General features: G+C 47.3%; 1 pseudogene; it reads left to right on the top strand.

The window, feature by feature from the left end:
* The window catches only part of LOC144155970 (solute carrier family 25 member 35 pseudogene), a 21,973-nt pseudogene extending 11,572 nt beyond the window's left edge, over positions 1 to 10,401 (top strand).
* Positions 10,402 to 11,129: the final 728 nt, after the last annotated feature.

Here is an 11,129-nt window from a genome sequence, read left to right as displayed (position 1 = left end):
GCCATAGCGCTTCTGATGGTTGGTTAGCTCAGGGTGGGTAGGAGGGTATCGACGGCGACAGAGGCGGTAGTGCGTAGCGATATCATGGTACGTGATTAACTGATCTTTGGCTGAACTGGCGCTGTGGTAGGGGACGTGGCTGGCACCGCTACGGATAGGGAATCCTCGTTCTGCGTTGTGCGCTGCCTCATTTCCCCACAAACCAGTGTGCTCCGGGGCACAGACATCCCCCGACCTCCCTGGTAGACATCGTCTGGACCCAGGTAAAAGAAAAACCGTCATAGTGGAATGGAAACATTGGAATTGGCAGTAGCAATAGCTGTACGACTCATTAAGATTGTGGGACATAACCCGAGGATAGTAAGCCTTTCTAGAGACAGCAGCATCGCGTTGCCATAAAGTTTCTGGGAGCGTGGCCGCCTCTGCATGCTTGGTCACAGGGATGGAACTTAGTCAATGGGATGGCACCCAATGGAATTCCTAGTGAACCAGCTTTCTGGCTCGGACGTCTCGTTCCGCGCCTTCTCTACGTTAGGCTTCCACACCTTCTGTAAACGCGAGAATGGGGAAGCGGTGTAAAAAAGCCCCAAGGACAAAACAAAAATTCTGGTGAGAATTAGAATGGAGTCAGATTTTTTAAGAGAAGGGCCAAAATGAAGAAAAAGAATCTTGCAGTTGGCAACGCGCAACCTTTGCAACTTTTAGTAAGGAAATGTTTAGTACAACGTTTAGTACTAAGGCAACGCTTAGTACAACGTGTAGTACGTACAAGCTTGTGACGTTTCGTACAAATTTGCGCCCACACAGACACTCACAGATGCTGGTGGGTATAACATAGATGTACTAATTGGTAACCTAAATACGATGACACCAGAATCAGCCGTAGCTACAATAGGAAACGAACAATGACAGGATACGGACAAGCTCTAGTATAAAACCGTGGACCCCTTTGAGAAATGCGATATGCTAGTGTCAACAACGAATGATGAAATAGAATTAGCCGAGTTCTCAAAGCTATTTACCATAAGCATCTCTCTGCGTACAACATGGCAAAGGTGTATGCATGCTTACAGAGAACTTGAAATGGAAGAGCGACACCGGAGACGTTCCCTCCTTCAATTGGAAATGATAGAATGTACGCACTTAGCAATGGAATGGGAGATGTTATGGACACTCATTCTATGGTAAAAGTAGCGAACAGTTACTATGGGAATTGCTACGCCAATAATGCTGAGTCAGAGAACCATTCTTTCCGGAGTGACTTCACAGTCTAGGTTACAGCTGTAGTATTAATAAGACGAACAAGGCCATTAATAAGAGAAATATATTTGGAAAGGTGCAGAAGGACGCGGCATGACAACTGGAGACCTAACAAAAGAAGGACGAGGTATTGATGTAGAAAGTTTGCAGTTTTACTTATTTATTTTATTTATTTAGGTACCCTAAGGGCCCAAGCAGGCATTACACGAAGGAGGGGGGGAGGAATGAGTTGAAAGCCGGCAAAACATACTATATTGCAAAAAGAAAAGAATCAACACTATAGTGACATCATAGAACCAACAAAGCACCAGAAGTACACGAGACAACTGCAATATACTGCGTTAAATAATGCATCCAAAAACAATAATGAGAAAAGTGACAAGAAATCTGGTATTTTACAAGCAGGAACATACATTTACAGCCTACAAAATATACGCATGATCAATTCAAGTTTCAGAGTATTTTGAAGCACTAAAAATGCAGGGAGGGCGGTTTGAAAAGAGGTGTCTGTTTGATCCACTAGGCTAGTAGGTAAATAATTCCATTCATTGACGGCTAATACGAGGGGGTGTGTTCTGATATTTTTTTGTTTGGGCAAAAATTGGGCTATGTTAGCGTGGTCGGTGCGTGCGGACATATAGGGTGCCGGAAAGATGAATTTGTGAGCGAACGGTGTTGGATGATGGTACAGGGTGTTGAAAAAAGACGACCTTGAAAACTGCCTGCGTTGGGTGAGAGGGGGGAGATTAAGTTGGCCCTTCAAGGCAGTTACGCTCTGGTATCTTGAGTACTACGACAGAATGAAGCGCGCGACTTTGCTTTATTCTGACTCAGGTCTGCTAGTCAGACAAATGGGATGTGGATGCCAGATTATTTGCGCATATTATAATGAAGAATGGATAAGAGTATTATACGCGTGAAGCCGTTAGCTAAGTAAAGGCGACGATTGAGCAGGCCGAGCTTTTTACACGCCTTTGATGTAATTTTTTCTATATGGGGGGCGCTGTTTAAATCGGAGGTGAATGTAACTCAAAGATATTTAAGGGATGATATTCCAATTTCGGCATTATGTATTAAGTAACTATAAGTTTTTGATCTTATCATATGAAAAAATCGCACATGTTTAGTTTTTTCTACGTTTGTTTTCATCAGCCATTTTCCGCAACATTCAGTTAGAGTAAATAAATCGTGCTGGATTGCAGAAACGTCATCGGAAGTCACTGTTTCTTCGTCCATGAAAAGACGAATTGACGAGGAAATGCTAAACTCTATGTCGTTTACGTAAATTAGAAATAGTAATGGGCCTAGTAGGGACTCTTAGGGGAATTCTGATGAGACACCCACAGGATTAGAAACGTGGTCGTTTAATCTTATCGCTCGCCAGCGGTTTTTTTTAAATTCGAACCGAGGGATTGTTTTGTCATCAAGATTAAGGTTACAAATTTTAAGCATCAGGCGCTGATGTGGAACCCGGTCGAAAGCCTTAGACAAATCGACAGAAATGGCATAGGTACAAAGCAACCGATAGCTACGAAACGTGTACCTTGTTCTCCGGGTGCCGCAGAACATGCCAACCTAGTTCTAACTCACTAGAGAAGGGGAGTGCCTAAAGAATAACAAACACACGAGTCTACTCGCCCTTCTCTTGCAGCAGTTCATGAACGTAATCACAGCACAAGTGACACCTTACACTTTAACCATTGTGAGGGGAAGCGGCACTGAAGGAAGGTTACTTATCAATGATCCAGATACCCGCCATGAATTAGGCATTAGAGAAAAGCTTCTGTAAAGGGTCTTAAGAGGTTATAAAAAAAAGTGGCCGATTCCTTAATCCAACTTTTGCGAGAGCAGAAATCTGAAGATACTTACACGGGGCTTCTGCGGAACATATACGGTGGCAGCGAGGGCACGACTTTTCGTAAGCCCCGCACGGGGCACCTTGAGTATTCATGGTGACGGTGAGCAGCGACACCGCGGACCCCGAGCTCCCAACATAAGCCGTGTCCAACCGTGGCGAGGTGTTTAAAGGTGAAGGGTAGAAGCCGTAAACGGTGGCCGTCGGAGCCTTGGTCAAGCTCCGGCCGATGGGCTCCCTGCCTGTCTACCAGGCAGGGAGATCCGGGACCTCTTTGACTACCAGGGTAAGGTCAAAGGAGAAAGTACCCCCGTCTCCCTGCTTTTATACTATGCTTTATGGTATTGTCTAAAACCTCCCCCCAACCGTGATCGGTCCCTGAAAAGGGGCCGCACCGAAGTATCCTTTCCTCCATTGCCGTCGTTAACCTTTCCTGAACCGGACCATTTTTCTCGATTTCTTGTGATGGAATTCCTCAATCCAACCCACCCTCTTGCATCTCAGTCAGTCTTCTTGATCGCCAAGTATCTTGAAGCCGTAGTAGGAAAATCGTATAAGTGCAAAAAACAAAGGTCTGGTGAACTCCTAATTGAAATAAATGACAAGCAGCAGTCTGCAAAGCTTCTAGCTCAGACTAGACTGGCTGATCTCGACATCCGGGTCACACCCCATCGGAGCCTCAACAGCTCGCAGGGTGTGATATCCGAGACAGACCTCCTGAACGAAACGGATGCGGATCTCCTTGCCGGCTTGAAGGATCAGGGCGTCACTGCCGTGAGACGCATCACTATCCGCAGAGACGACAGGGAGATTCCCACCAAGCACATTATCTTGACCTTTGACCGCGCAGTTCTCCCACAACACATAAATGCAGGTTTCATCCGGTGCTCAATACGTCCCTATATCCCGAACCCGCGGCGCTGTTTTAAGTGCCAGCGGTTCGGGCACGGTACGAACTCTTGCCGTGGCCGAACGACGTGTGCAAAATGCGCGGCGCACGATCATCCGAGCGAGAACTGCCAATCCGAAACTCTCACTTGTGTAAGCTGCGGGGGTCCGCATGCAGCATACTCCCGCAAGTGCGAAAAATTCCAACTCGAAAAAAAGATCATCAACATTAAGGTCACTGAGAACATCACCTTTCCAGAGGCGAGAAAGAGGTTCGCCTCTTTCCCTCTGGGGAGGTACGCCGACGCAGCTCGCCGGGGGGCGGAGCGGCGTCTGGTGTCCACAGGGACCCAGTTCAGCGAGTCTGACCTGGTCCCGCCCCCGCCCCCCGCTGGGTTGTCTCACGCAGCCCAACCCGGCACCGCGCCCCTTGCTGAGGCAGCAGCGGTTGTGGTGCAAACCACTTCTGTCGGGACCGGTGCCGCTCCCGCCTCTGTCTCCCCGTCCTTCAGTGCATTGGAGGGTACCGAGGTGATGGACACCACGGGCCCCGCACCGGCTCCCACCGCCACCGCACCGCCCGTGCCACCTCTGGCGCCCCCGACGGTGGCGGCTCAAACGAAGGGCTCCCGAAGGGGGGCCAAGTCCGGGGGGCCCGGTCCGTCGGGCACCCCTCGGACATCCGACGACGAGATGGATGTCGGGCCGTTCCTGCCTGCAACGCAGCGCAAGGAGCGGCCACCGACTTCCAAGCCTACAGAAAGGCCCAAAAAGCCCAATCCAAGAGTAACAGCCCCGAAAGACGACACATGAACACACACGAACACACACACTCCAGTCATCCTTAAATTTAAATAATGGGAACAGAAAATATCATCCAATGGAACTGCAGAGGCCTCCTTAAAAATCTTGACGATGTGTATGAGATTCTGCATGCCAGTCAGCCAAGTATCATGTGTCTCCAGGAAACCCACCTCAACTCTAAACAAACGAATTTCTTAAATAGGCACATGATATTCAGAAAGGACAGGGTTGGATGCACCCACTCTTCAGGAGGTGTGGCCATTATCCCCCGGAAATCATTAGCATGCCACCCTCTCTCTTTAAACACTGTCCTCGAGGCTGCATGTAGCGATTCGTACAATAATATTTAATAGGTTGATAACGGTATGCTCCAGTTACATCTCTCCTGATTTTGCGCTTCTGAGCTCTGATTTCGAGGCACTGGTTGACCAGCTGCCCGAACCATACATACTAACAGGCGACCTTAATGCACACAACTCTCTTTGGGGCTCCTCCAGAACGGATGCCCGAGGTCGCCTGATAGAGAAGTTTCTTACATCCTCCGGAGCATGCCTTTTCAACAAAAAACAGCCTACATATCATAACTTAGGACACAATACATACTCGCATCTTGACTTGGCTATTGGTTCTGCAGTTCTTTTTCCATGTCTTGAGTGGGGTGTGGGCACAGACCCATATGGTAGTGACCATTTCCCCACTTCATTAACGTATATAGGTATAGGCCCGAGCAGTCCATCTTCCCATAAAAGGTTTAATGAATCAAAAGCAAACTGGAGCACATTCACACAAACATCTCAACTACACCACACATCCATAAAACATCTACACGTGGAGGAAGCTGCCCAACTCGTCACGGCGCACATCCTTGACGCCGCCGAAAAGTCCATTCCCCAGGCCTCCAGTGGGTCCCGCACCCCAAGGAGGCCCTGGTGGAACGAGGACTGCAGGCGGGCGCGAGAGGCCCAGAACAAGGCGTGGGGTGTCCTTCGCCGATACCCCACGTCAGATAACCTCATTTCTTTTAAACGGGCAAAGGCTTTTGGGAAGCAAGTGCGTCGTGAGGCGAAAAGGGAGAGTTGGCGCACCTTCCTCACTTCCATCAACTCATACACTGACACACACAAAGTCTGGACACGAATACGATAACTAAAAGGACAACAGACACACAGCCTGCCCCTGGTTAGTACAGCAGGAGACACACTGGAAGACCAGGCTAACACACTTGCACAACACTTCGAACACGTGTCCAGTTCAGCACACTACACAAATACTTTCATGAAACACAAAACATCTGCGGAGAAGAAGTCACTGCGTGATAGCAACAAGTCGCGCACTTCTTACAATTCTCCTTTTTCAATTTATGAGCTGAAGGCTGCTTTGACCACATGTAAACCTTCAGCTCCAGGTGCAGATAAGATTACTTACACAATGATACAATTCTTACACTCAGACACCCTTGAAATACTCCTACACCTATACAACAAAATATGGCTTTCGGGGCAGATTCCACGCTCTTGGAGGGAGGCCATAGTAATAGCTGTCCTAAAGGAAGGGAAGGACCCTTCCTCTCCTGCCAGTTATCGTCCCATTGCCCTGACAAGCTGCCTGTGTAAGCTCTTTGAGAAGATGATAAACAGGAGACTCGTGTACTTCTTAGAGTACAATGGTCTTCTCGAGAGCTGCCAGGCAGGCTTCAGGGCGGGGCGATCTACCAACGATCAACTCGTTGCATTAGAGGCGTATATAAAAGATGCTTTCCTCCATAAGCAGTACTGTATGACAGTATTCTTTGATCTAGAAAAGGTGTATGATACTGCTTGGAGGTATGGTATCCTCATCGATCTGAAGTCCTTTGGCATAACGGGTAACATGATGAATACGCTTTCCAGTTACTTGTCCAAAAGGACGTTTCGCGTGCGACTTGGAACTGCACCCTCTAGGGTGCATGTGCAGGAAAATGGAGTTCCACAAGGTGGAGTTTTAAGTTGCACCCTTTTTATTGTGAAAATGAATTCCCTCAGGAAGGCATTGCCACCGTCGATTTCCTGCTCAATTTATGTAGACGACGTTCAATTATCCTTTAAGTCTTGTAACCTGTCTGTCTGCGAGCGCCAAGTCCAGCTTGGTGTTAACAAGCTAGCTGGTTGGGCAGACAGCAACGGTTTTAAATTTAATCCAGGGAAGTGCACTTGTGTCTTGTTTTCCAAGAGGCGTGGCATCCGGCCGGATCCGGACATTCATCTCAATGGTGTCTCAATTCCTGTCAAAAAGGAACACAAGTTTTTAGGCATAATCTTTGACGAAAAGCTCACATTTATCCAACACATAAAACAACTAAAACATAAATGCTTAAAAACAATGACTATCCTGAAGGTTCTGTCGCACATTTCTTTTGGTGCTGACAAACAACTTCTTTTACGTGTTTTTACCAGCTTGATAGGCTCACGACTGGACTATGGTAGCGTTGTCTATGGGTCAGCCACTAAAACATCCCTAAGAATGCTGGACCCTGTGCTTCATCTAGGGCTCCGCTTGTCGTGTGGTGCCTTTCGGACTAGTCCAGTCGAAAGTCTGTATGTAGAGTGCAACAAATGGAGCCTAGAACGTCAGCGAGCCTACACAGACCTGCTTTATGCTTTTAAAATCTCATCAATGCCTCACCATCCTTTTACATCAGTTTTTTATGATACATCCATATCTCAACTTCTTACTAATCGTCCATCAGTCTCTGCTCCATTCGCTTTCAGAGTAAGAGAAGAAGCGTCGCAACTTGATGTCATGTTCTCAGACACCATCAAAACCTCCGCTACTAAACGTCTAGTACCGTGGCAGCTTCGCCCGATATCATGTGATGTATCTTTTAGAAGTGTCGAGAAGAACAGAGTGCCTAGAAGCGCGATCGTGCAACATTTCGTGTCCCTGCAGCACAAATATAAGTGTGCTGAATTTTACACGGATGCTTCAAAAACTGCCACAACTGTTTCCTGTGCTGCGCATGGTGGCACCTTTAATGTCTGCTGTAGAACTATGAATAGAAATACAAGTATCTTTACGGCAGAGGCCTATGGCATACTTCTTGTAGTTCAACATATTGTTCTAAGTCGAATTCCGAAATCTGTAATTTATACTGATTCTTTAAGTGTTGTGCGTACATTATCCTCACAGAAATCTAAAAACCATGTGGTCAATGCTCTCATTAGTACTCTTATGTCTGTGCATGCGTTAAACCTTGAGGTGACCGTGTGCTGGATGGCAGGGCACTCTGGAATTCCAGGTAATGAGACTGCAGACCGAATGGCGGCCGCTGCTGCCCTTACAACTACCGTTGACATAACAACAATACCCTACACCGACCTCAAATCACACATCTGACAACACCTTCGCACAACATGGCAAGCACACTGGAATCAACAGACTGACAACAAACTACACATTATAAAGCCACTCTTGGGAGCATACACCACTGACACACACAACAGACACAACGAAGTTACCCTGGCTCGATTACGGATAGGCCACACGCATTCAACACATTCCCACCTGCTCACGGGATCTCCAAGACCCCTGTGTAGCAGGTGCGGGGAGGGCCTATCCGTAGTCCACATACTAATAACATGCAAGGCACTTCACACAACACGACACAAACACTTCAGAGAACTCTACAGACAACATATCCCACTACATCCATCGCTGTTTCTAGGTGACGATGCCAGTGTTTCTATGAAACGTGTGTTTGATTATTTGTCAGATGTTAAGTTTTTAAACCTTATCTCATATCACGAATAATCAAATCTGGTCCTATACACCAGCCATCACCATTACCTTTAATTGATTTTACTATGTCCGATTTACATGTTTTTATACCTACCTTTTTGTGGTAATCACTTCGCTTCATTATATAACTTCTTTTCTGGCGCTCTTTGCCCTCGCTGGCCTTGCGCCATGAAACACCAACCATCATCATCACTTTTCGTAAGAGTGAAACGTTCTCTATTATTACGGTGGAAGACAGCAAAACGCCACACCTCTTAAATTATTTACATCGTGTCCAGATGGCGTGTTTAGGATGCGCGACAAGAAGTGAGGGTGAAGAGTAAATGGGGAATTATTGACGCCTTTGGAATCTTGGATAACATATCTCTTTGTTTAGAGCCTAGGTAGGCCTGCAATTACAATTCTGGATGCAGTTCCTTAACTGCATCCAGAAAGCTTATCCATATGTCTAAGGATAAAGGTAAAGAAATCGAGAAAAATATTTAACAACGAAGTAATCGAACAGCCCCTCAGCTCAGGGGCTGTCCGATGGGGTGGATTAATGTATGGGGTGATTAATATATATATATATTCTAGACAAGTTGTTAGGGCTGATCCTAACCACAAGATAGACATCAAGCGCCTATTTAGCGTCGGCTAAGGTGTATTCGGGAAACGCCTTTAAGTGATGAACAGTGGCTAACATTCGTTATTAAATAAAATGGCTATGACAACCAATGCTAAATGTCAGGGAACATGCTTGGGTTATCACTAAGCGCGTTCTAACAAAACTTAGGTCTGCTCAAATAGTAATAGAAAGGGAAATTACAGCTGCAACGCTTTACAATATCAAAGGATCCTCATAGGTTCGAAAATAATCTAGTGTAGAAGGCACAATATTTGAAATGAGGAGGGAAAGGGTTTCGGTACCAAATTCCATGCAGAAGGTGTACAACAGGTTAACTACGCAAATAGTATACATCTAATGGCTACCGAGGGAGACGATTAAAAATAGGGGAAGGCAGAAACATAGGTGGTGGTATGAGATAAGAGGTTCCGTAGGAAAATGATGGCTTCGGGTGGAGGAGGGCGGGAAGAATTCGGAAATTTATGAGGGAGGTCTTCGGTGTCCTTTGCTAACTTTATGCTGAAAACGATGATGAGGATGAAGTGTAATTGACGTAACCGCAAATAAAAATAGAACAGGGTAGCGTATTCCCAACGAGGGGTGCCGGAAGACGGTAAATCACCGCGGTCGAGACGTTGTCATCCTTTCTCTTTTGCAGCTGCACTCGGCGAGCTCGACCATCGCCGTGGGCTACCAGCACGGCTACCGGACCGCGCGGGCAGCGCTGGCGCACATCTACCGTACGCAAGGGGTCTGGAATGGCCTCTGGCGAGCGACATCAACAAACATGCTCCGCTTGTCCATAGGCTCGGCGCTACAGCTGTCCACATTCACCGCTTTCAAGACCTTGCTCAACACGGCCGTTGAAGGTCGCGAGCGCTACTTCCTCGTCAACACACTGCTGGCGGCCTTCCTGTCCGGCGTCACCGTGGCACCGCCCGTGTCGTTCTTGGACGGGCTGCGGGCGCGCCTGTATGCACAGCCCTCTAACCCAAGCGGCGAGGGCATCTACTACAACGGCTTGCGCGACTGCGCCATCAAGGTGAAGCAGACAGAAGGCCTGCGTGCACTGGCCCGTGGGGCGGGCGGGGCGTTCTTCTACATCATGACTTCATCGGTCGTAACTCTCGTCACCTGGGAAGAAATTAAGGGCAGGAGGGACAAAAACCGCACTCAAAAACAGGACCTCCTTGTCGACTACGGCATCATATGAAACATGGTGCCGCCGAGGGAGCGCAATGGACGGAATACCTTTAGATGTTCACAATACGTACAACCTTACTGTCGGTACACGTATCGGCCTCAATGACGTGCATTTGTCCTTTACAAACTTTTCAGGAGGTCCGGTTGTATGTCGCCTTTGCACGTATATACTCTCGAGCGTATCTTAATCACACATCTAAGCTATTAGCATATTTTAGGCAGCATAATTTGATACTCCTTGGGCGAAAGTGGTGTGCATATTGCAAGGTGTGTAACGACCGCGTTCATGACCAGGTTCACTACAACAATTAGGCCGTTCAAACACATTATCTCCGGGTGCGTTCTTTTGGTTTTACGCTACAAAGAAAGCACCAACCGCTCACACATAAATTAAATACCATTACTGTCCAGCAGCATAGCATTCGACGATCATATTTAGACGTTCTTATACCGCGCTCACAAGGACATTTCCCAGATAATAAATTGCGGTGTTTTAATTAGTAATGTGGGTAATACACGTTCTTGTGTCAGAAGATGGTCGACCAAACACGCTGCTGCGCACTCTGCTATAGACCTCCTGCGCTGGAGTTTTGGCGACATGAAGCGCCCCTAGCGGCCGACGCCTCTGGGTAGTACAAAAGCAGACGACCCTCGCCGCCCTCCATGTATTTCAATTACAAGTCAGAGTGAAAGTTGGTTGTGGCGATTTGTGGCGTGTTTAAATGACTGCATACTGTA

The sequence above is a fragment of the Haemaphysalis longicornis genome, unplaced genomic scaffold (genome assembly GCF_048455015.1).
Source record: "Haemaphysalis longicornis isolate Haplotype H1 unplaced genomic scaffold, Haemaphysalis longicornis Haplotype H1 scaffold_1, whole genome shotgun sequence".
NCBI lineage: Eukaryota > Metazoa > Arthropoda > Arachnida > Ixodida > Ixodidae > Haemaphysalis > Haemaphysalis longicornis.
Note: the sequence above shows the minus strand (reverse complement) of the source record. Positions and strands in the feature narration are given on the sequence as shown.